The following is a 23,020-nucleotide window of genomic DNA, read 5'->3' as shown; positions in this document are numbered from 1 at the left end:
TTAGCAGATGCAAACTATTAAATATAGGATGGATAAACTACAACGTCCTACTGTCTAGCACAGGGAACTATATTCAGTATCCTGTGATAAGCCATAATGGAAAAGAAAAAAGTTTTATTTATAGGTTCCATCCTTAACTGAGCTGGCCAATCCCCTCCCATGGTTCTAAGTGCAGCCTGAGGCTGCAGACTTCCCACCGTGGTCTTCAGCTCCAGAGCAAGCCACCTGCAAACCACCCACATCTTCCCATGGGCTGGCAACTCTCCTTTGTTACTGATTCCAAGACACATCCAGATAGCAAAAATGTGACCATGAAAAGAAACTCAGGCATGTTCAAATCAGGGAAATAACATTCTTATCTCTGTTGAGTACTCGCTTAATTTTAGAATAGCTTAGAGTTACAGAAAAGTTGCAAAGATCTGTACAGAGTGTACAGAGTGCTGTGGACCCTGACCCAGTACCCCTATTTCCAACACGTTAGTACGTTAGTACGACATGTTTATCCAACTAAGGAACCAAGATGGATACATTGTTATTAACTAAAGTCCACACTTTATTAGAATTTCCCTAGTATTCCCCTAACATCCTTTTTCTGTCCCAGTCTCCTCTGGGCTGTGACATTTCTCCGATGTCCCTGGGTTTTGATACCTTGAAAGTTTTGAGGAGGACTGGTCAGGTATTCTGTCCCTCAATTTGTTTGTCTGTTTGTTTTCTGATGTTTTCTTAGGGTTGGTCTGGAGTTATGGGGTTTAGGGCGGAAGATCCAGACAGAGATAAAAATGCCATTCTCCTCAGGTCACATCAAGAATACACACCATCAACGGGACTTATGACAAATGATTTTACCCTTGATCACCTGGCCAGTTGCCGCAGACCGGCTGCAGAAAGCTAGAAGTTCCTGGCGGTGAGGGGTAAGGAACTGAAAAGCACCAGTATGGGGTCAGAAGGGCCAAGACAACTGATGGTTGCAAGGCAAGTTTATTCAAAGAGCATGAATGTATATATAGGTTTAGTACGGAAGGAATACTAAACAACAAATCAGTAAACCTTGTATTTCCACATAATTCTGTCGCCACTATCTATGCGCCACTATCTATGCACCACTATCTATGCACCACTATCTATGCACCACTATCTATGCGTCAGCATGCCTTATGGGCCATTCTTTGGAGATACAGACTTCCCCCTCAGGGCAGCACGTCCTTCTTCTGGGGAACAACCAGGGGCTCTTAGATTCAGAGCAGGCACCTGGAACGAAACTGGCCGCAAGCCATTTTCCTTTTTTACGCTCAATACCGCAGCGTCAGGAGTGCATACCAAGAAAGAGATAAGCAGTTCTCCGGAAAGCAGAAAGCTGAATAAGCTTACAGCTTGGGGGCCACCACAGCCAGTATCGTCTTTTTTTTTTTTTTTTTTTTTTTTGCTGCATTGGGTCTTCGTTGCGTGCGGGCTTCTGCAGTTGTGGCAAGGGGGCTCAGTAGTTCTGGCTCCCAGGATCTAGAGCGCAGGCTCAGTAGTTGTGGCCCACGGGCTTAGCTGATCTGCGGTGTACCTGGGATCTTCCCGGACCAGGGCTTGAACCTGTGTCCCCTGCATTGGCAGGCGGATTCTTTTCTTTTTTTCTTTTGCAACCAAAACTTTAATCCCAAGGATTCTCACAAAACATATTACAAATGACAGCATGAAAAAAAAAATTGCACAGTAACTCAAAGTTCAGCTCTACAATATACTCTTAATCTGGCAGGACATTGGTATCTTGATAATCTCAAATTTCCAAAAAATATTACAAAGAGCTATGTATTCATGTACAGCAATCACAGAGGGGACTTATGACCTAACTCAAAGGTAAACTAACTTCCTTGAAACTTCTTAGATTCTAAACTCCCTGGACAACCTCTTGTCCGGTGTGAGGACTAGTGGAATTTTTAAACCTCTAATCTAGGGTAAGGGTGAGGCTTTCATTTTTACCTGCTGGCTTGTGTTCACAGCACCTTTTAAAGACTGCTTGCTTAATTACAGCTGCATACCATATCCCAGCTACAGAAAGTCTTTTCAATGTTTGCCAGTGTTGTTTCCATAATAGTAAACATCACACTTTAGGTGGGCAGGAGTTAGAGTTTTATTATCAGTCTAGGCAAGACCAAAAATTCAAAGCAAATTCATTTTGCTTAAGGGAACATTGTAAGGTAACAATTCTTCATATTACATGACTCATATGACCCATTTCAAACCATAGAGAATGACACCTTTATGTGTCACTGTCCCAAGAGACAAACAAATGTGAACAGCTAAAACATTTAAAAAGTGCACCAAGCTTCGGAAGTCTCAAACAAAACTTGAATTTTCTGTACATACTCCTGTCAAATGAAGTTATTGCCTGAACACCACTCCTCTTGCAAAGTGGTCTTCTATTTCCTTTCATTTGACCTAGATCAGCTAGAAGACCTAGAGAAAGATCGGGACGGCTTGTGATTTCTCTCCTGGGACAATGATCTCTCTCTTCTCCTATATCTAGAAAGGGACCTGCTCTGGCTGACGGAGAAGGCTCTCCATCTTGGAGATGTGTGGGAGGTGGAGGACTCCTCCTCCGATAATCATCTCGAGGGCGATGACCCCAAGAGGGAGGCGGTCACGATTTCGACTTCTCTTCTCCCCATTTGACAGGTCCACTCTTACTCGGCAGCCACATAGCGTTCTCCCATCTAGTTCTCGGACAGCATCGGCTGCATCTCGGGGATCTTCACATTCAACAAGAGCGAAGCGGGGAGGGTTTTTAGCAACCCACACACTTCAGAGTGGTCCATAATAGACTAAAGCTCGTTCCAATTCAGCTTTGTTACCACTGTTTCCAAGATTCCCTACATAAACTTTGCAGTCCAACGGACAGGAATCACGATGCAAGACCCTTGTGGCTCCTGGGTTTCACGGGCCACAGGGTGGTCCTGGGCCTCTAGAATCTGGCAGCTGAATCTGCTCGCACAAGCTGTCCTGTGGGGATGCTTTTCCCCCTATGTGTCCAGCACGGGGCCCCGCTGTCTTGACCCGGCCTCCCAGGTGAGAGGGTGAACCCCCAGCTCCCTGGAGCAGACACTCAGAGCCCTGGTGACCGGACTCACGGCTGACGGGGCTGGAGCGGCGGCTGGACATGTGTGGCCAGCCTGGTGGTGTTTGGCCCCGTCTGCAGTTCCAGTTCCAGCTGAGAAAGAACCTCCCTGTGTTATTTTCTCCTGGTTGTGTAAGGATCCCCGGTGTCATTTGACAGAAATGTAGATGGTGTGTTCATTCTCTCTTTTCTCCCTGCTTCCTCTCCTCCCTCTCTCCCTCCCTGTCCCTCTTTCCCTGTTCCGCTCTCCCTCTACCTCTTGCCCTCTCCCTCTCTCTCTCTCCCTCTCTCTCTCTCTCCGTCTGTCTCTCCCTCTCTCCCTCCCTCTCTCCCTCTCCCTCTCCCTCTTCCCTCTCCCTCTCTCCCTCCCTCCCTCTCTCTCCCTTCCTCCCTCCCTCTCTCTCCCTTCCTCCCTCCCTCTCCTCCCTCTCCCTCTCCCTCTAACACTCCCTCTCCCTCCGTCTCTCCATCTCCCTCACTCCCTCCCAGAGAGGGAGAGATGGAGGGAGAGGTAGAGACAAGGGAGAGGGAGAGAGGGAGAGGGAGGGGGGAGAGAGGGAGAGAGAGAGAGATGTCTCTTCCTCTCTCCCTCTCTCCTCCTTCTCTCCCTCTCTCCCACACCGTCTCTCCCTCTCCCTCCCTCCATCACTTTCCCTCCTTCTCACTCTCCCTCCCCCTCCCTCTCCCTCTCCCTCTCTCCCTCCCAGAGAGGGAGAGACAGAGGGAGAGGGAGAGGGGGGAGAGAGGGACACGGAGAGGGAGGGAGGGAGACAGAGAGGGAAGCAGGCACGCTCTCTCCTTCTCCCTCTCCCTACCTCCTTCTCCGACTCCCCCTCTCCTTCGCTCCCTCCCTCTCCTCTCCCTCCGTCTCTCCCTCTCCTTCCCTCCCTCTAGGAGAGGGAGAGGAAGGGAGGGAGAGGGAGAGGGAGAGAGGGAGGTGGAGGGAGAGGGAGAGGGAGATACGTCTTGCCATCCCTCCCTCTCCCTCCCTCGTCCTTTCCCTTCCTCTCTCCCTCTCCCTCCCTTCCTCTCCCTCTCCCTCCCTCTGTCTCTCCGTCTCCATCCGTCTCTCCCTCTCCCTCCCTCCGTCTCTCCCTCTCCCTCACTCCCTCCCAGAGAGGGAGAGATGGAGGGAGAGGCAGAGATGAGGGAGAGGGAGAGAGGGAGAGGGAGAGATGGAGGGAGAAGGAGAGGGAGAGAGGGAGAGGGAGAGGGAAGGGGGAAAGAGGGAGGGAAGGAGGAGAGAGGGAGAGAGATAGACGAGGAGACCTCTCTCTCTCTTCCTCTCTCCCTCTCCATTGTCTCTGCCTCTTCCTCCGTCTCTGGGAGGGAGTGAGGGAGATGGAGAGACGGAGGGAGAGGGAGAGTTGGAGGGAGAGGGAGAGGGAGAAGAGGGAGGAGAGGGAGGGAGAGAGAGGGATAGAGGGAGGGAGGGAGGGAGAGACGTCTCTCCCTCCCTCCCTCCCTCTATCCCTCTCTCTCCCTCCCTCTCCTCCCTTTCCCTCTCCCTCTGTCTCTCCATCTCCCTCACTCCCTCCCAGAGAGGGAGAGACGGAGGGGGAGGCAGAGACAAGGGAGAGGGAGAGAAGGAGAGGGAGAGAGAGGGGGGAGAGAGGGAGAGAGAGAGAGGTCTCTTCCTCCCGCCCTCTCCCTCTCTCCTCCTTCTCTCCCTCTCTCCCTCACTCTCCCTCCCTCTCCCTCTCTCCCTTCCAGAGAGAGAGAGATGGAGGGAGAGGCAGAGACGAGGGAGAGGGGGAGAGGGAGGGGGGAGAGAGAGAGAGGGAGGGAAGGAGACAGAGAGGGAAGCTGGCACCCTCTCTCCTTCTCCCTCTCCCTACCTCCTTCTCCGACTCCCCCTCTCCTTCGCTCCCTCCCTCTCCTCTCCCTCTGTCTCTCCCTCTCCCTCCCTCCCTCTAGGAGAGAGAGAGGAAGGGAGGGAGAGGGAGAGAGGGAGGTGGAGGGAGATGGAGTGGGAGAGACGTCTCGCCCTCCCTCCCTCTCCATCCCTCGCCCTTTCCCTTCCTCTCTCCCTCTCCCTCCCTCTGTCTCTCCCTCTCCCTCCCTCTGTCCCTCTCCCTCCACCTCCTTCCCTCTCTGGAGAGGGAAGGAGGTGGAGGGAGAGGGAGAGGGAGCAGGAGAGGGAGAGAGGGAGAGGGAAAGAGGTAGAGGAAGAGTGGAACAGGGAAACAGGGAGACGGAAAGAGGGAGAGGGAGAGCGGAGCAGGGAAACAGGGACAGGGAAACAGGGACAGGGAGAGAGGGTGGCAGAGAGGGAGAGGGAAAGTGGGAGAGGGAGAGAGGGAGGGATAGAGGGAGAGGGAAAGAGGGACAGGGATGGTGGGAGGGAGAGAAGGACAGGGCAAGAAGGACAGGGAGAGAAGGAGGGAGAGAGGCAGAGGGAGAGATGGAGAGAGAGGGAGAGTGAGAGGCAGGGAGGGAGGGATGGAGGGAGAGAGGGAGAAGGGCTGATGGGGGCTCCCTCCCCGTCCCATCCTCTCCCCACTGCTTTCTCTTTTTTCTGCTTCAACAAACACCAGGCGCCATTTAGATCAGCCCTGAAGTCAACGTTGATGCTTGGACGGCCTGACCTCCCCGCTGCCTTCAAGCCTGGGACCACAGCTGGGAGATGAAGTCTGCAAGGCCCTGGGCGGTGGCGGTGGGCTGCACAGGCACCTCCTCTGACGCCCAATCTCTCCTCGTTTACGAGGCAGCCACCAGCTCCCCTCCCTGACTCCCCAAGATTTGGGGCCTTTTTAATATGTGTCGATAATGCCATGAGCTACTATTTAACTTTTCCACGAGGACCCATCTCCCGAAATGCAGTGGTTTTCAGCCTTGGCTGCACTAGAGAACCCCCAGGGAAGGGAGAGAAGTCCGTACCTCCCTCTCTCTCCCTCTCCCTCCGTATCTCCTTCTGGCTCTCTCCCTCTCCCTCTCCCTCTCCCTCTCCCTCTGGGGTGATGCCTGATGAGCTCAGATTCGCAGATGTTCCCCCCATCCCCTCTCTGCGCCTTGCGTGGGGTCTGGGCCTTCTCACTGTGGCCCGGGTACAGCCTTGACATTCAGACATCGGTTCCTGCAAGGACACTTGCGTTTGGTCCATACCGCATGTGGCTGCAGTCTGTGCTTCTCCCGTTTAGCATCTTCAGTAGATGGGGGCTGTGCATGAGCCCTTCATCTTCCCCGCAGACACCACTGGTGCTTGCTCGGCCTCGCGGGTGATGCAGGGGGCACGGGAGACAGTCCTGTGTCCCCACCTTCTTGGTCTGCAGACAGGCCACGTTGGTCCTGTGGTGGCTGGGGGCTTCCAGGAGAACCCCACCTTAGACCCGGAGAGGTGGCCCCAGAGAAGGTGGCGTACGCCTGGGGCCGGGCCTCACCAGCCAGCCACGGGCCACCTGCGGCAACAGGCATCTCACCGTCCAGGGGCTGGGTGTTCGGGCGCCGTGGGGATGAGTTGCTGTCTGCACAGCAGCCGAGCTTGTATTGTTGAGCCGGGGAGGCCCTGGGTGGCTCCTGGAGAGCCTGGTCGCATTTCTTCCTGCCCTTGGCCTTAGAGCTCATCACAGTTCATGCCGTTTCTGGTTCCAAAAGGACCTGTGTTCATAAAGACCACGTGTTAGGACAGCACCAAAGTGTCTACAAATCCGGGCCAGGAGGAGGAGGGAGGGTGATTGGCTGTGCCCGCCAGTGGCCTGAGAGCCCTGCCCGCCCTCAGAGACCTGGCCCGGGGCCCGTGGGGAGGGCGTGGCCCACGGTCCCCAGCGCTGGCCGTCTCTGGGTTCCAGGAGAACTGCGCGATCCTCGGCGAGCTGGTAAGGCTGCAGGCTCAGAAGTCCCGCCTGCTGGGGTTCAGCACGCGTGCCGACTCCGTGCTGGAGATGAACATGGCCAAGACCAGCCAGGTGGTGGCCACTTTCCTAGGTAACCTCGCCTCCCCGAGTCTCAGTGGGGACGGGGGTCAGGCGGACCTTGACTGGACGTGGTGCTGCCTGAGACCCCACTGTGTCAGCCCTTGGGGGTCGCCTTCCCCAACCCTTCATTCTGCCTCGAGGGGTGTGGGGTGTGGGGTGGCTGGGGGGCTGCAACAGGGACATAGCCGAGCCTCTCCTCTCCGGCCGTAGATGAGCTGGCCCAGAAGCTGAAGCCCCTCGGGGAGCAGGAGCGGCCGTGATCTTGGAGCTAAAGAAGGCCGAGTGCTAGAGGCGGGGCCTGCACTTTGACGGGCCCATCAACGTCTAGGACCTGTGCTACTACATGAACCAGGGGGAGGAGATGCGCTACCACGTGGACCAGTACCTGCTCAATGAGTCCTTCCCCATGCAGGTGGTCACGCGCGGGCGGCTGGGCATCTCCCAGGAGCTGCTGGGGCTGACCTTCGACCTGGAGGAGGGCGCCAACATGTGTCACGAAGATGTGAGGCTCTACACGGTCCGGGACGCGGCCGCGGGCAAGGTCATCCATTGGCAAGTTCTACCTGGACCTCTACCCTCGGTGCATGCGTGGGGGAACCTGTCGGCCGTGGGCCGGGGCTCCTCTGTGGAAGCGGGGCCTCACCCGTGTCCCTCCCCAGGGAAGGGAAGTCCGGGCACATGGCCTGCTTTGGCCTGCAGCCGGGCTGCCTGCAGCAGGATGGGAGGCGCCAGATCGCCATCGTGCCCATGGTGGCCAACTTCACCAAGCCTATGCCCAACCCGCCCTCCCTGTTGCAGCATGATGAGCTGGAAACCTACTTCTATGAGTTCTGGCAAGCGATGCACCAGCTCCCCTCCCAGGTGAGTGCGGGCGCGGGGCTGCAGGCAGGTGGCGGGGAGGGCCCGGGCTCTCCCGTGGTCCTCAGGCAGGCCCTCGCCACGGGATTCTTCCGCTGATCTCACGCCACACGTGGCGACGCCCTCGGTGTCAGTTTCCATCATCAAACCCCACGCACTGGGCACGTAAACAACGGAAGTGGATGTCCTCGAGACTCTGGAGGCTGGAAGCCCCAGATCAAGGAGTCAGGACTGGTTCCCTGCATGTTAAATACATGTATTCAAGAGTTGCCTTTAAAAAAGACAAAAGAAAAGAAAGGAATATTGCATGCAAGTCTGGTGACAAGCGGTGATGAGAACCAGAGGGTAGGCTCTGGGGCCTGGAGCGCCGCGACCTGTGAGGCCCTGGGGCTGCTGGCAGTCTCGGTGGAGGCTCAGCAAGTCCCAGTGACTTCCCCACGGGGGGGGGGGGGTCCCCAGCTGAGCGTCTGGGCCCAGGACCCAGTGCTCGTTCAGTCTTCCTGCAGTCAGCCCTTCATCTTGAGAGCGACGCTCTCACAGGCTGCACCAGAGCGCGTGGGGACACTTTACTGAGCTGTGCAGCCGTCACTACTGCCCTGTTTTGGAACATTTCCCTCAACCCAAAAATGTCCCTCACGCCTTTATTTATGATTCCCTCCCCTCCCCTGCCCCTGACAACCAGGAACCCACTCTGACTCTGTGGATCTACCTGTTCTGGACGTTTCCCCTAAGTGGGGTCACACCCTGTGTGTCCATCTGTGTCTGACTTCTCTCGCTGAGCATCGTGTTCTCAGGGTGCATCCACGTGGCAGCGAGTGTCAGGGCTCCACAGCTTTGCGTGGCTGAGGGCCGGAAAAAGACAAACGAAAAGAAAGGCACGTTGCCTGCGAATCTGGTGACAGCTGGTGATGAGAACCAGAGGGTAGGCTCTGGGGCCGGGAGCGCCGCGCCCTGTGAGGCCCTGGCACTGCTGCCAGTCTCGGTGGGGCACGGGCAGCGCCATCCCCCAGGAGCTGCTGGACAAGCTCATCAAGTCCCAGCTGGCCAACCCCAGTGCGGCCGGGCCAAGGGAATGCAAAGGGGCTTCCAGACCGCCCGGCTGCAAAGCGCGCCCTGGACTCAGTGCCAGCCCCCCGTCTCCTTCCTCCTGCCTTCCAGGCCTCTTCAACCTGCGCCAGATCGTCCTGGCCAAGGTGGACCAGGCCCTGAACACGCAGACGCCCGCCGACCCGGCCCAGGAGAATGCCCGCCTCTGCCAGGAGATCCTCGGGGTCCCAGCCACGCCAGGTAGCCAAGCGCGCGCCGGGCCCACCTTAGCGGTCGGTTGGCAGCTACTGCCCAGGTCAAGAGGATCCTCTGGTCGTGTGTGAAGGGGGACCGACTGACGGGCTCTGGCCAAGGCCCACTGACCTCTGGCCTCTTCCTGCCTCGGTTCCTGGGCTGGTCCCTCCAGCTGTGGCCCACAGAGTCCGAGGGTGGGGTGGGCGTATCTGCACGTGCTTTCTGGAAAGCCTGGAAGAGACAGGAGAGGGCTTCATACCCTGGACGGAACACGTCGACGAGGTTTGCCCATGCGTGTCAGTGCGGAGACGCAGTTCACTCCCTCGTGAGCGCTTTAACCCGCGCTCTCTCCATGCTGGAGGGCGAGCCCTGACTCATCCCTCGGAGCCTCGGGCAGCTGACCTTGTAAGAGGCTTAGGGGTGAACCCTCGTGAGCTTCAGCAGAAAGTCGGCAAAAATTTATTTGTGTCCCTCCACTGAGTTGCCACCAAGGTCCCCGTTTCCTAGAAGTGTTGGGCCAATACTCCCTCTAGTGGCAGGGGACGCAGACAGGGATGTTTTGAGGCCCCAAGCTCTGGGCTCTGGGGAAGGGGCACGGAGTGGCCAGGGGGCTGGGCAGGAGTCTCTCCGCATGTGTCCCAGGGACCCACCTGCCTGCGACCTTCGGCCACCTGGCAGGAAGCTACGACGCCCAGTCCTATGGCTACCTGTGCAGCGAGGTGTACTCCGCGGACACGTTCCACACACGTTTCAAGCAGGAGGGCGTCCTGAGTGGCAAGGTGAGAGGCCGGCCTGCCGTGCAGACCAACACGGAGGTCCTTGGCCTGGGCCTAGATGCTTGTGCCGCCCGCCTGGGCCTGCCAGGCTCTGAGGGCCCTGCCCTGGACCCCCTGCTCCCCTGCCCTTTGTTGAGTCACGGCAGAGGTGGCCACACCCACACCCTCAGTGAAGGGGGTGCTCCACCCTCCTGCAGCCCCGCCCCCTCTCCTCAGGTTGCCATGGACTACAGAAGCTGCATTCTGAGGCCAGGGGGCTCCGAGGATGCCAAGGGCATGGTGAAGCTCTTCCTGGGTTGTGACCCCACGCAGGACGCCTTCCTCCTGAGCAAAGGGCTGCAGGTTGAGGGCTGCAAGCCGCAGGCCTGCTGACGGCACGGGGTTTTGCCCCCACAGGCGGGCCGGGTGCCTTAGCGCCCCATCGGGGCGGGGGAGGGGCCGCGTGTCCTCCCAGCCCCCAAGTCCCCGGCGGCTGGCCTAGGCCAAAAGTCTCCACCTGGAAGTGTCTGGAAAGCCTGGCATCAAGGCTCCCCCTTGTTGCACTAATGCAATCCCTTCCTGGGGAGCTTTCCTGGTAAAAAAACGGTTCTTTGAAAACGCAGCCATTAATAAAAAGACTCTACTCCTGGTCTCTGCCTGCCGTCCCTTCCACCACAGGAGTGGCATGGGGGCCGTCACACTGGGGGGAGTTCTGACCTTGGTCGGGGATCAGCCCTGGGGCCGTGGTGACGCGTCTGGGTCACTGGGAGATGGCTGAGGTGTGGGGTGAGTTCAGACGGGGATGGTGTCTCGCACCCCAGCCGGGCAGGCTCTCCAGTGAGGGGGTGTCAGTTTCCTGCCGGCCTCTCGCCCATCACTGTTTGGCATCTCGGGGGCTGTGATTGGCTGGAGCTGGTTCTGGCGGTGGGCACAGCTGCGGGAAGCCCGGCTGTCCCCGTGTCCTGTCCTCCTGCCCACGGCCGGCCGGCTGGCTCCCTCTGGTCATCGGCAGCTGCTGAAGTCTGGACCACAGCAAGGGGCCGCCTTCCTGGGTCCTAGTGATTCTTCCCAAAGGCCTTAGGGATGTGTTTTGGTGGCAGTAGGAATTCAGAGAGGGTGCTGCACCACTGGAGCGGTAGGGTGTCTCTGGACCGTCCCGTGTGTCCTTCCCTGGCCTTTGAGCTCCTCGGGAGCCCTGCCTCCGGCCCTTCGACCCCACAAAGGATGTCAGGCAGCAGAGCGAGGGCGCGGGTGGCGCCCCGACCTTCTCCCCGTGGCCCAGGCGGACAGGCCGTGCCACACTCTGTCGCCCCCTCAGCCTGCCCGCCCGTTCTCACCCACCCTAGGCCAGTCAGTTGTGAACCAGGCTGTGGTGTCTGCCCTTCTGCAGACCCGGCTCAGCTCCCTGCACCCACTTCAGTGTCTTCTGTGTTCTGGGCTGGTTGCAGGCCCAGAGCCGGTGGGCAGGCACCCCGTGGCCGGGAGGGCTGTTCGTGTGAATTCCCTGGGGCTTGAGAAGGAGCACAGCCGGCCTTCCATCAGGCACCTCTCGATGGATATGGAAGGGGCGTGTCGGGGCCTGGGGGCTGCTCGACTTCCCGTGCACCGAGCCCCCAGATGGTCCCCGTGCAAAATCCAGGTGTGGCGTTGACACCCCAGCCGTGTGCCGGGTAGTCCGTGGCGGGCGCCACAGGCCTCGGGCTGGTGGGCCACAGGGTTCCCGAGCGGCAGGTCAGGACTGAGAGGGTGAGGCCTTTCCCCGGGTCCAGGGCCCAGGCTGACGCCGGCTGGAGGCCCCTCCGCTCACCGCCCGCACCCCCCAGCCCCTGCCCTCACGTGAGCCCCCAGGGCTGAGCTCAGGTGTTGGATGCCCAGGCTCCCCAGCAGCCCAGCCCGTTCCCAGTCCTCCGTGGTCACTGAAGGACTTGCAAGCAGGTTGCCTCACAGAGACTGCTGTTCTCCGAGCCCTGGGCAGGGGGCAGGGAGGACGGGCACAGGGCCCTGCAGGGGTGTGGGCGCCGGGGCAGCCGGAGCAGCTCCACACAGTAATTAAGAGCATCTTACCAAAAACAGTGCGTTTCTCCAGCCGCCCCGGGACCTGAGCTCAGGTCCTGGGGCAGGAAGGGGCAGCAGTGCAGCTGTTAGCTGTCACTGGGGGTCGACTGTGGCCCGGTGCCACCTCTTAGATCCTCCCCCGTCCCCTTCCGGGGTTGCGACCGGACCCCTGCCAATCGGGTTCTCACTCCTCCCCATCCCCTATGCCTGCTCCATGAAGGTGGAAGGAACACATTTTTAAAAAGGTTGGAGCCTGGGCTTCCCTGGTGGCGCAGTGGTTAAGAATCTGCCTGCCAATGCAGGGGACAAGGGTTCAAGCCCTGGTCCGGGAAGTTCCCACACGCCGCGGAGCAATGAAGCCCGTGCGCCACAACTACTGAGCCTGCGCTCTAGAGCCCAAAAGCCACAACTACTGAGTCCTCGTGCCCCAACTACTGAAGCCCACGCGCCTAGAGCCCGTGCTCCGCAACAAGAGAAGCCACCGCAATGAGAAGCCCACGCACCGCAACGAAGAGTAGTTCCCGCTCACCGCAACTGGAGAAAGCACGCATGCAGCAAGGAAGACCCAATGCAGCCAAAAATAAATAAATAAAACAAATAAATAAATTTTTAAAAATCATATTAAATACCTATTAATGAGATTTTTAAAAATAGTCAGTTAGTTAGTTAGTTAATTGTGCCGGGTCTTAGTTGCCACAGGCCAGCTCCTTAGTTGTGGTAATGAGATATTTTATATTCTTTTTTGTTCCTGAACAAAGGCCTCAGAATCCAGTATCTATTTGATAATGCTCACAGCATAGCTCAGCACGGAATAGCCACATTGTTTTTCTTTGGCTGCTATGTACCAAACAGCCTTTTGTACTCTTTTACCAAATGCATGTATTTAATACCTGTTTTAAAAAACATAGGGAGATCTCAAAACTTTAAATTGACTAAAGTAAGATTCTCTCCGTAGTACTACTTATTTGACCAACACCACCTGATAACACTGGTGTGGTGCACTGAGCCTTACTCTAGCATATCGGGATAAACCCTGTTTCGACAAGTGTTCATCCTCCAAGTCTCCAAGTCCTCTCACACACTGCCAGTGAAACTGCTTCTTGCTTGGGAAAGAGTGCCCCAGTTTGTTTCTTTAGAAGCTTGAAGGCTATGTAAGCCCTCCAAAAGGTTAGAGGGCAAAGAACAACTCTAAAATTGGCACATTTGTTTAAAAAAAAAGACTTGTCAATATTACAAGAGCCAGCTTGCTTTCACTTGTGACACGTTTTCTTAGGAGGCAAGGGATGTGGCCATGTGACTTGGACAAGCTGCTTCCCTCTGTCTCAGTGTCTCACCTGTGAGTGGGTAGTCTGACTAAACTTAATTACAGACATCTGAATAAGGATCATGAACAGTGGCATCTAATTTCCAAAATGAAAACAGGAGAATGAGTATGTCTTTTACAACAGGACGTCAAGTCTACCTCAAAGATATTGGTAGCCTTGAGTCCACTGCTTCTCACTGACTGCAAGTGTGCCCCCCAGGGGACATCTGGGAAAGTCTGAAGGTGATTTTGGTTGTCACAACTGGGAGGAGAGAGAGGGAATGTTACGGGCACCTAGTGAATAGAGGTCGGGACCTTGCTAAACACTCTATGATGCACAGGACTCACACACCACAGCAAAGGTTTATCTGGCCCCAAAAGTCAATGCCTTGGTTGAGAAACCCTGCCTCAGAGCCAACCACAGATACTCATCTTTAGCAGGTAACAGGGCATTTACTACCCACCTGTAAACCTACAGACTTCCTGACTTACACAGCTAATCCTGTGGCAGGAATAAAATAGATAGCGTGTGACCATCTGGTATTATCTAGGTTTGCCCCTCAAGTCACATGGGACAGTGCTAGAGACTGACATTTTCTATATTGGAGGTCTTTGGCAAGCCACCAGTTTTCTAACCTAAAAAGTCTAAGCAGCATTATTACAATACACATAATAACACGACAATTCTGCTTTTACAGAGAAATCAGATGTGGGAAAGGAGCTTATCTGACATCAGAAGCAAATGCTTTGAACACATCAACATCTGCTGGTTCAAATCTTGACAGCTGGAGACGTAGGAAGGTAGACAGGAGAGAACAGACCAAAGTTACGGGCCTGCTGAGTCCTCGGGTCTAACCATAATACACTTCGTACTGTCCTGGGTCCAGGGATGTGTTCTAACACCCTCTCAGTCACTTACGGTCCATAGATAGACCAAATATAAATTCACAATTACCAGCAAGTGTAACAAGAAAAAAGCAGAGTTAAGAAACTTAAGTGCGAGCCCTACCTGGTCTTTTTCTTCTTCATCGACAGAATCATCTGATTTTGCTTTTTCAGAGTCTTCCTCAGGTTTCCGTTTGGCAGGGCTGTCACACACAGTAAAGCCAACTGTTAGCTCACCAGACCCTAGACCTCCAGTGGGCACGAAACAACTCATATTCCTCCCTATCAAGAGTACCCTCTCTTTGGAAAGATTCAGGGCATGGTCCCCTCTTCCCTCTGAGAAGCCCTTTTTGCCAGGACATTAAAAGAAGCTTCGAGCTTAATGCTTCTTTGGATGACAGGTTTAGAATACCACCATTTTGCAAACCTTAAGAAATAATGGATCTAGACTATGATCAATGGCTGCTAGAATCACCGAAGAGACATTACATGCCTCTGATGGACAGCCCCATACCATCAATGAAGTCTCACAAAATAAAGCTGGAATCTGATCAAGACTCTAGACCTAACTACCAGTTTACAGAAAACTGGAGGCAAGGGAACACATTAACCACCAAAACGATGCAGTCAGCCAGACCTAGAAGCTATTAGAAAAAAGACCTATTTTCTTTAAATAAATGGCAAGAAAATAAGGAATCTATCACTTGAAAGGCTTAAGGAGCAAATCAACCAAACTCTGTTACACAAGGGGAAGAATGAACACTGCTATATATTTGTTAGTAAGGAACTGTTACACTTTATAAGGCATGTTTTGTCTTCTTCAAAAGACTGTTTGCTAGATGTTAGCAATTATAGCAAAATATGAATAAAAAACTTGTCAGAGAAAAAGACCTTGTCATCTAGAAATATAGTATGTGTGGATAAGATGACATGTCCGATTTGTTTCAAAGTAATCCAACTGGGAGGATATGGGTGTGTATGGAGTTGTAATCCATTTGGATTAATTTTCACTTGGAGCATATGGGGGTATAGATGAAACAACAGCCAGGAGATGTTAACTGTTGACACTGGGTGATAGGTACACAGGGGTTCATTTTACTATCCTTGGTAATTCTGTGTATGTACATTTGAAGTTTCCTATGTGAAGAGTAAAAATGGATGAGATCTTCAGAAATGCTGTTCATGAATGTCTAATAACAGAATATCAAAAGGAAAACCTAAGCAATGTGGAAGTCAGAATTACTAAGTTACATCCTACTAATTTATATGTTTTACCAAAAACAGTTGGCCCCTAAGATGGGGGCTGTCCATTCATTATATACTGACCCTCTTGTGAAATGAGATGTGATGGTGGTCTGCCTGGTAGTTTGCCTTCTAATTCTGGGGCTAGATGAGACTTTAGCTGCTTAAAGAAAAAGAAACAAAAAAGCCACTATGAATAAAGAGTTCACAGCCAAGGTACAGTTCTTCAGCATTACCAAGCTGGTGCAGAGACCAGGTTCTGAGGATTAAGTAACTTTCTCTTCTTATTCTAAGCAACCACCATCTTGATAAACTCATCAAATTAGCACCTGTCAGTTTGCTGGGCCATTTTAACACAAGCTCTTGTATGAGGGGCCCAACCCTGAGACGCACAAGGAAACAGAGCCTCCCTTTATTTCGTCAAAAGATGAAGTGGCCAAGCACCTGACCTGAGCTCAAGTCCCATGCTCTTTTTTTAAAAATTCCAGAAGAGTTACTCTGACTACAAGTGAGGAAGGGGTCTAATAATAAATGTTTAGCTTAAACAGGCATGTAACTTAGAAGTCATAAATATCAGCAGCTCCTGTTATCTTATACCTCATAAATTCAACCGCATTTGGGGATCTAACGCTCTATAACTTGGCTGAAGACAAAAATTTAAAGTATATATCTAAGCTAGTTAGAAGTATACACAAGAGGGAATTCCACGGCGGTCCAGTGGTTAAGACACGGCACTCTCACTGCCGAGGGCCGGGGTTCGATCCCTGGTTGGAGATCGTACAAGCCGAGCAACACAGCCACCGCCCCCCCCCCCCCGCAAAAAAAAAGATACACAAAAAACAAGTACTGCCGGTGGAGGGGTTGTGTGGTGGGGGAACAGACAGACCCTATGGTGCCAAGTCTGTCCTCCCCTTAGGTGGTGCCAGATTCCAACGAGGTCAAACGAGTCAAGCGCTCTTACAGTTTGTTTCTCCATCGGACTTGCTTCTCCTGGGCATGCAAAGTTTGGAAACAGGTTTGGGGGACTTCTTTTTCTCTACTATTTCCACTCTGCGCTCCTCACCACTTGTCTGGCTCCCGTTTTCTAGACAGCCATTCACTTCCCGACTGAAAGCATGAGCTCCGTTCTCCAAGGACAAATCTTTATTTAAAAGGGATCTGACTTTAGCCAGGTAGCCCTCCTACAGCAGGAAAGGATAATTTAAGTAGCAGTGAATGTAAACAAGGGGCCATGAGAGAATAAGGAAACACATGCGCTTCCTTTATAACTATCAGGTAACAGGGAGAGGTGGGATTATTCTGCATCCCTGGTCACAGACAAGTTACATGGGAGGAAACGTTTTCTAGCCGCTGGGATGCTGACGACTTACCTCTGATAATTCTTCTTTATGTAATTTGGTTTCCAAGTCACATAACTGATTCTTTATTTCTGTCTGCAGAAATTCATGCAAGAGATTCCATTTCTCCTTCATGCATTCCTAAAGGAAGGATATAGGTTTACAAGTCTCCACATTCCCAAGGTAGGAACCAATGGACTAATACACAAATAGTTACACTGCCTGGTCACATAACAATGACTGAATGGCAGGCAATGCTGAGTCGGCCAAAAAGAAAACGAAATATTCACAAGACATGTTCGTGATGTTTCCGTTAAGATCATATCACAGCATCTCCAGAGTGGTGAAAAATGGAAAGATTAGAGGTGAAACAGACACATAATAGAGTACTAGAACAAAACTGATTTTGAAAACCAGTGTGACCTGGACAAGTTATAATCCGGACTTGATGGTACGGAACCCAGACTGGGAAACTCGATGAGTTACCAAAAGCTAACACATAATAGCCTATTAGTACAGCACGTTAGACAGAAACATCCATGTTATCCTCAACTTTAGGGAAAAGAGAGCCAATTCCACTTAAATTTGTTTTTATGAACTACATAGTATCTGTCAAATGGTCACATTTGATCATATATTTTGTTAAGGTGGAGATTACCTTACCTTTTCTGTTAACTATCTCCTTCCAAATCTTTGAGCCTGGGGGAAGAAAAGGGAAGAAACAAACGCTTGTTCAGCAACATTGTCTACCTGTAAGAGTACCACAGTTTAAAGAACTTTGGAAATAAGTTTAACATGAATGTTAGAAAACAATACAATGGTTTTTCCCTCCCCCAGTGTCTAGAATGCCCTACTGTAATGCCTGCACGTTAAGAAGTTATTTTCAATATGAATGAGGTCCCCCTTTTGGGGGGTGGTTTTCTGATGGTGGTAAGAGATGATATAGGAGCTCTAGAACAACATTCTTTCTTTCTTTTTTTTTTTTTTTAACGTTATTTTAAAGACACTGGGAAAGGGGAAGCAGGTCACACAGTTGGGTTCCTTCCCAAGCTAACTGACCTATAGGTGGTCTTCCTCCAGTTGGACCTGACAAGATTTCATAGAAGGGCATACAGAGGTTAGAAAGAGTGGACCAGGGTGACAGGATGCTGTGGGGAACAGCCAGCTAACATTCCCAAAGGCCAGGATGTGGTGGTGGCAGCATTCTGAGGAAGAATATAGGAAAATGGAGGAGTCAAGGCATCTGGGGCAGCAGGGGGTGCCCACACACAAGAGAGATGAAGCTAGAAAAGTTGGCTGGCGCCTCACCCAAGAGCTCACCCTTGCAAATGTTTGTACCTAGTCATTCAGAAGTGCAGAACTGTCATGAGTTTAGCTGGAAAATCATGGTCTGATTTGGTTCTTGAAGATGAGTATCTTCCCTCTTTGGGGAGGAAGGCAGCGAAAAGAAGAAAGGAACAAAACTAGAGGACACCGAGGAAATGGGGAGGCTGCTGGTCCTAGCCTGGGTGCTGACTGTGGGCAGTTGGGTGCGAACAGGTCTAACCAGCTGGGCGAGCGTCCCTCAGCAGAGGGGCAGCACCCTGGGCAGGCGCTGGGCCTCCACCATCTACGGATCCTCCCCTCCAGCACCCAGGCTAGGTACTCAGTTACCAGCAGCCCAGAGGGCAGGAACAGAGCTCTGCCAGGCTGGCCTTCCCAGAGGGCACGTGTAAGCAGCACAGCCAGGAATGTGAGCGACAGGCTTTGCTGGGTTGTCCAGAAGGAGGGCGATGTCTGGCTCGGCAGGCTGGAGTCAGCGCTAGCCTCCCCTCGGACACGTGCACTGGGCCCCCTGGTCTCAGGCTCACACAGATCTCCAAAGCCCTTCCCTCGGGATGGCGCTCAGACCCTCCACCCAGCCCACCCTCCCGCCCCAAACACCAGCAGGTCAAGCACCACTCAGAGAAGGGGGCCTTTAAAGGGCTTTAGAAAATCTTAGAATCCGGATATGGAAGCTACTATGTTTCACTTCTGGCTGAGAGCTCTGCTCCCAGAGCACCGGATGGCCGAGGGGGGCGAGATGGGAGGGTCTCGCTGTGACCCCGAGGCACTGCTGGCCTTTTCAGCCACATGCCTGCCTTCCTTGGAAATACATTTCATAACAGCCAAAGGGAACACCCTGAGAAACAAGAGGAATTATTGGTTCGTTTCAACCCTTAGCAACAGTGAGTTTTCACCACCGGGTATTTTGTCTGGTCTCTGCAATGCACTGGAACTTTCCTTTGGGCTAAACGTGCCTCAGCTGTCCCAGGCACCCGACACACTTGGCGACTCCGCCTGACCCGGGAGAGCCCTGGGCCCTACGCACAGGGTCCCTCCTTCCTGACGACCCCCTCGTGGGAGTGCTGAGGCCAGTCAGCCCCCAGCTCTGGGGGCTCAGCCTCCCCTCGGAAGTGACTGCGAGTCAAGCTCCCCAACGACCCCCTCCCCTCAGGTCTCCCTCCAGCCAGGGACGCTTCGTGCGCGGTGCCAGTCGCCCCTCCTCGGGGGGAGGAGACCCGGGCCGACTCCGCTCCACTGACCTGCCGCTGCCCGTCCGGGACGTGGCCGAACAGCCGGTAGGTGTCGGGGAAGCCCCGAGGGCGAGCGCCCTCCCGCACCCTCACGACTCAGTGCTGCTCCGGGTGGAGTCCGCGGCCCAGGGGGCAATAGGTGCGATGGGGGTGGGAAGGAGACGGGGACATGGGAAGCCCATGCCGGGCCAGGGCGCAGAGGCAGGAGGCGGCGAGAGGGCCCGGCCCAGCTGCGAAGCCCGTGCCTCCACCCCGCCCAGGCCCGAGTGGCCCTCAGACCTCCCTGCCGGCCCCTGGGCTCGGGGTGGGTGACGGGTGCGCCGAAGAAGCCGTCCCGCTCGAGCCGTCCGGAGAGGCCGGCCCAGGGGTTGTGCCTGTTCCCGGCATGGGGCGAGCACCGGGGCGTGAGGGTGTGGAGCCGTCTGGCCGCAGGTCACAGGCTTTGCCTGTCGGAAAGGAGGGCTGCGATGGGGCTGTGCCGACGGAAGGGGAGGATGGAGCCGCCGACAGTCCCCGTTTGCCAGGCAGAGCTTCATCGTGGACCCTGTTCTCAGCAGCCGTGCGCAGCAGGGACACCCAGGCCTGGCGAGTCTGCGCCCCACCCAGGGCCGCTGGGTTCCTGTGCGGCAGCCCGGCATCTCCTGCTGAGAAACCCCAGAGACCGTGCTCTGTCCCCCGAGCCCACCTCAGCGCTGCAGAGCCCAAGGGGACTGGCGCTTCACCCCAAACTTGAGGAAGCCACACCTGGGGGCCGCGGCACAAGCGCGGGTCCCACCATCCCCGCAGGAAGAGACCCCGCGGAGGGTCTATGTTTTGGAAGTAAATTTAGAGTAACAGGTTTTACACACAGAATCTTAGAGCTGGGAAAATCCTTTGTGTCATTCATGTAGCTTCATAAGATTTTTTTTTTAATGAGAGGATGGATTTCCTTGAGCAAGAGTGAATTTCCAGGAATGGGTCCCTGGATACCAAGGACTGTTTTGGGGAAGAAAGACGAATCTATTCTGTGAACGCCTTATAGAACTTATTCTATATTGTAGTTCTGTCTGGAAACACATGTACCGTTGGTCTTTGTAGCAGCCCTTAACATCCTCAAGAGAAGCTCTCATTTCCCCATTAGTACTTGTTATAGACGGAATATTTGGGTCCCCCCAGCATTCACATGTTGACACCCTACCTCCAATGTGATGGTATTAGAAGGTGGGTCTTTTGGGATTTCATGAGGTCATCGGGATGGAGCCCTCAGGATGAGATTCTTACCCTTGTGAGAGTCATGAGAGAGCTGGCTTTTTCTCTCTGCTCTCTGCCCTGTGAGGACACAATGAGAAGTGGACAGTCTGCAACCCAGAAAAGAATCCTCACCAGAAGGTGATGATCCCGGCACCTAGATCTAGATCTCAGACTTCCAGCCTCCAGGACTGAGAAATACATTTTTGTTGTTTACAAGCCCACACCCCGCCCCGTTTATGGTACTTTGTGACAGCAGCCCAAACTGACTTAGCACTCTTTTCTTCAAGTAAATGAAAGAATTTGTGGAGCCCATCCATTTTATGATACAATTGCCCAAATAACCAAGATTCTCTCTATGCACTCTGATTTGTCAACTTTTTTATTTATCAAAATTGTTATAAAAAAAGTTTCCATATTTTTTCCTAATAAATTGTTTCCAATCCATGTTGTCACTATAATGGTTCTATGATATTAATAATTTGAGCCCTAATACCCTGCTTAAAATAATCATTTATTTGTCTTATGAATAAGTTCAGGGTTCAAATGCAAAAGTTTTAAAAGGATATACTGTGTAAAACATCTATGTCACCCCTCTGAAGGAAAGAAGGAGGGAAGAAAGGAAGGAAAAAACATTGAATTTGCCCTCAGTTTAGCTGCCACTTCCTAAGGGAAGCCCTTTCCAACTCCAGACTCCCAGGCATCACAAATCAGCTCTCATGGGACACTGTCCATACTGTTGCCCGTCATGTTCCATGAAAAGCTGATTCTGAGACAAGGACAGACTTTCAGGAAGTTTCTTTGGGTGTGTATTTTGGGATAAACATAGAATTACCGTATGACTCAGCAATTCCACTCCTAACAAACACTCAAACACTCAAACAAATCTGCATACACACGTTTATAGCAGCGTTATTCACAATAGAAAAATCATGGAAATAACCCAAATGTCCATCAATGGATGAATGAATAAACAAATTGTGGTATATACCTACAGTGGAATAGTAATTCAGTCATAAAAAGGAATGGAGCAATTAAATATCAAACAATTACACGGCCAAAAACATTTTTTAAAGGAATGAAATACTAATACATATTACAGTGTGGATGACTCTCGCAAACATCATGCTAAGTGAAAGATGCCAGACACGAAGGTCATACATTGTATGATTCCATTTATCTGAAATATCCAGAATAAGTAAATCGATAGAGAAAGAAAGCAGATTGGTGGTCTCCAGGGCCTGGCAGAGAGAGCGAAGTAGTATCTTCTTAATGGGTACAGAGTTTCTGTTTGGGGTGATAAAAATGTTTGTGGGAAGAAAAAAATTTTTAATTGGAAAATGATTGATTAAAAACAGAAGTCTGTGGGGTATTTCTTGGTACTGCCTTTCTCAATTTCGACAGTAAATGGTCAAGTACACAGTAAATGGTCAAGTGCAGCAGCCATGGTTTGAGAAAGAAATGATGACCAGGGCTCAGAACACTCACTCAGGGACGAGGGTGAGGGTCACCCCACCAAGTAAGCCATCCATTTTAGCAGAGATATTATCCAAGAATGAGGGGACTTGAGAATGGATAGCACAGGAGGGAGACAATAACTATCAGTTGTGGCCTTGAGGCCACCTACAGTAACAGAGGCTATAGTTCGACCCATTGACGCTCCTTTCACTGGTAGTTCATCTCACTCACCCTCTCCCCTAAAAACGATCCATGGAAACTATGAAAGAGTTGTTTCCAGAACTTATGCAAAGACGTTGATCCAAGTAAAGGCAACAAAAGCAAAAATAAACAAGTGGGGCTATATCCAACTAAAAAGCACAACAAAGGAAACCAACAACAAAATGAAAAGGCAACCTACCGAATGGGAGAAAATTTTTACATATCATATATCCTATAAGGGGTTAGTATTCAAATTATATGAAGAACTCATACAAAAAAAAAAAAAATCGAAAAAATATCCAACTAAGAAATGGGCAGAGGATCTGAATAGACATTTTTACCAAGAAGATACAGAGATGGCCAGCAGATAATTAAAAAGACCTAAAATCACTAATCAGCAGAGAAATGTAAATGAAACCACAAAGAGATGTCACCTCATACCTGTTAGAATGGCTAATATCAAAAAGACAGGAACTAACAAGTGTTGGCAAGGGTGTGGAGAAAAGGGAAGCCTTCTGCACTGTTGGTAGGAATGTAAATTGTTGCAGCCACTATGGAAAACAGTATGGAGGTCCTCAAAAACTTAAAAATAGAACTATCATATGATCCAGCAATTCCCCTACTTGGTATTTGTATGAAGGAAACAGAAACTCTAATTCAAAATGAAATCTGCCATATGACCCAGCAATCCCACTACTGGTCATATACCCTGAGAAAACCATAATTCAAAAAGAGTCATGTACCAAAATGTTCATTGCAGCCCTATTTACAATAGCCGGGACATGGAAGCAACCTAAGTATCCATCATCAGATGAATGGATAAAGAAGATGTGGCACATATATACA

The 23,020-nt window shown here is 52.5% G+C and overlaps 1 pseudogene across 1 annotated transcript; it reads left to right on the top strand.

The window, feature by feature from the left end:
- The first annotated feature begins 6,777 nt into the window (after positions 1–6,777).
- Positions 6,778–11,105, top strand: LOC309648800 (thimet oligopeptidase-like; annotated as a pseudogene). Its single transcript, XR_014268484.1, has 7 exons — positions 6,778–7,027; positions 7,228–7,597; positions 7,677–7,935; positions 8,853–8,928; positions 9,034–9,162; positions 9,799–9,935; positions 10,149–11,105. The product of XR_014268484.1 is annotated as a thimet oligopeptidase-like (transcript).
- Positions 11,106–23,020: the final 11,915 nt, after the last annotated feature.

The sequence above is a fragment of the Balaenoptera physalus genome, assembly GCF_965194825.1.
Source record: "Balaenoptera physalus genome assembly, chromosome: 1".
Taxonomy (NCBI): Eukaryota; Metazoa; Chordata; class Mammalia; order Artiodactyla; family Balaenopteridae; genus Balaenoptera; species Balaenoptera physalus.
This window is presented reverse-complemented; position numbering and strand designations above follow the sequence as displayed.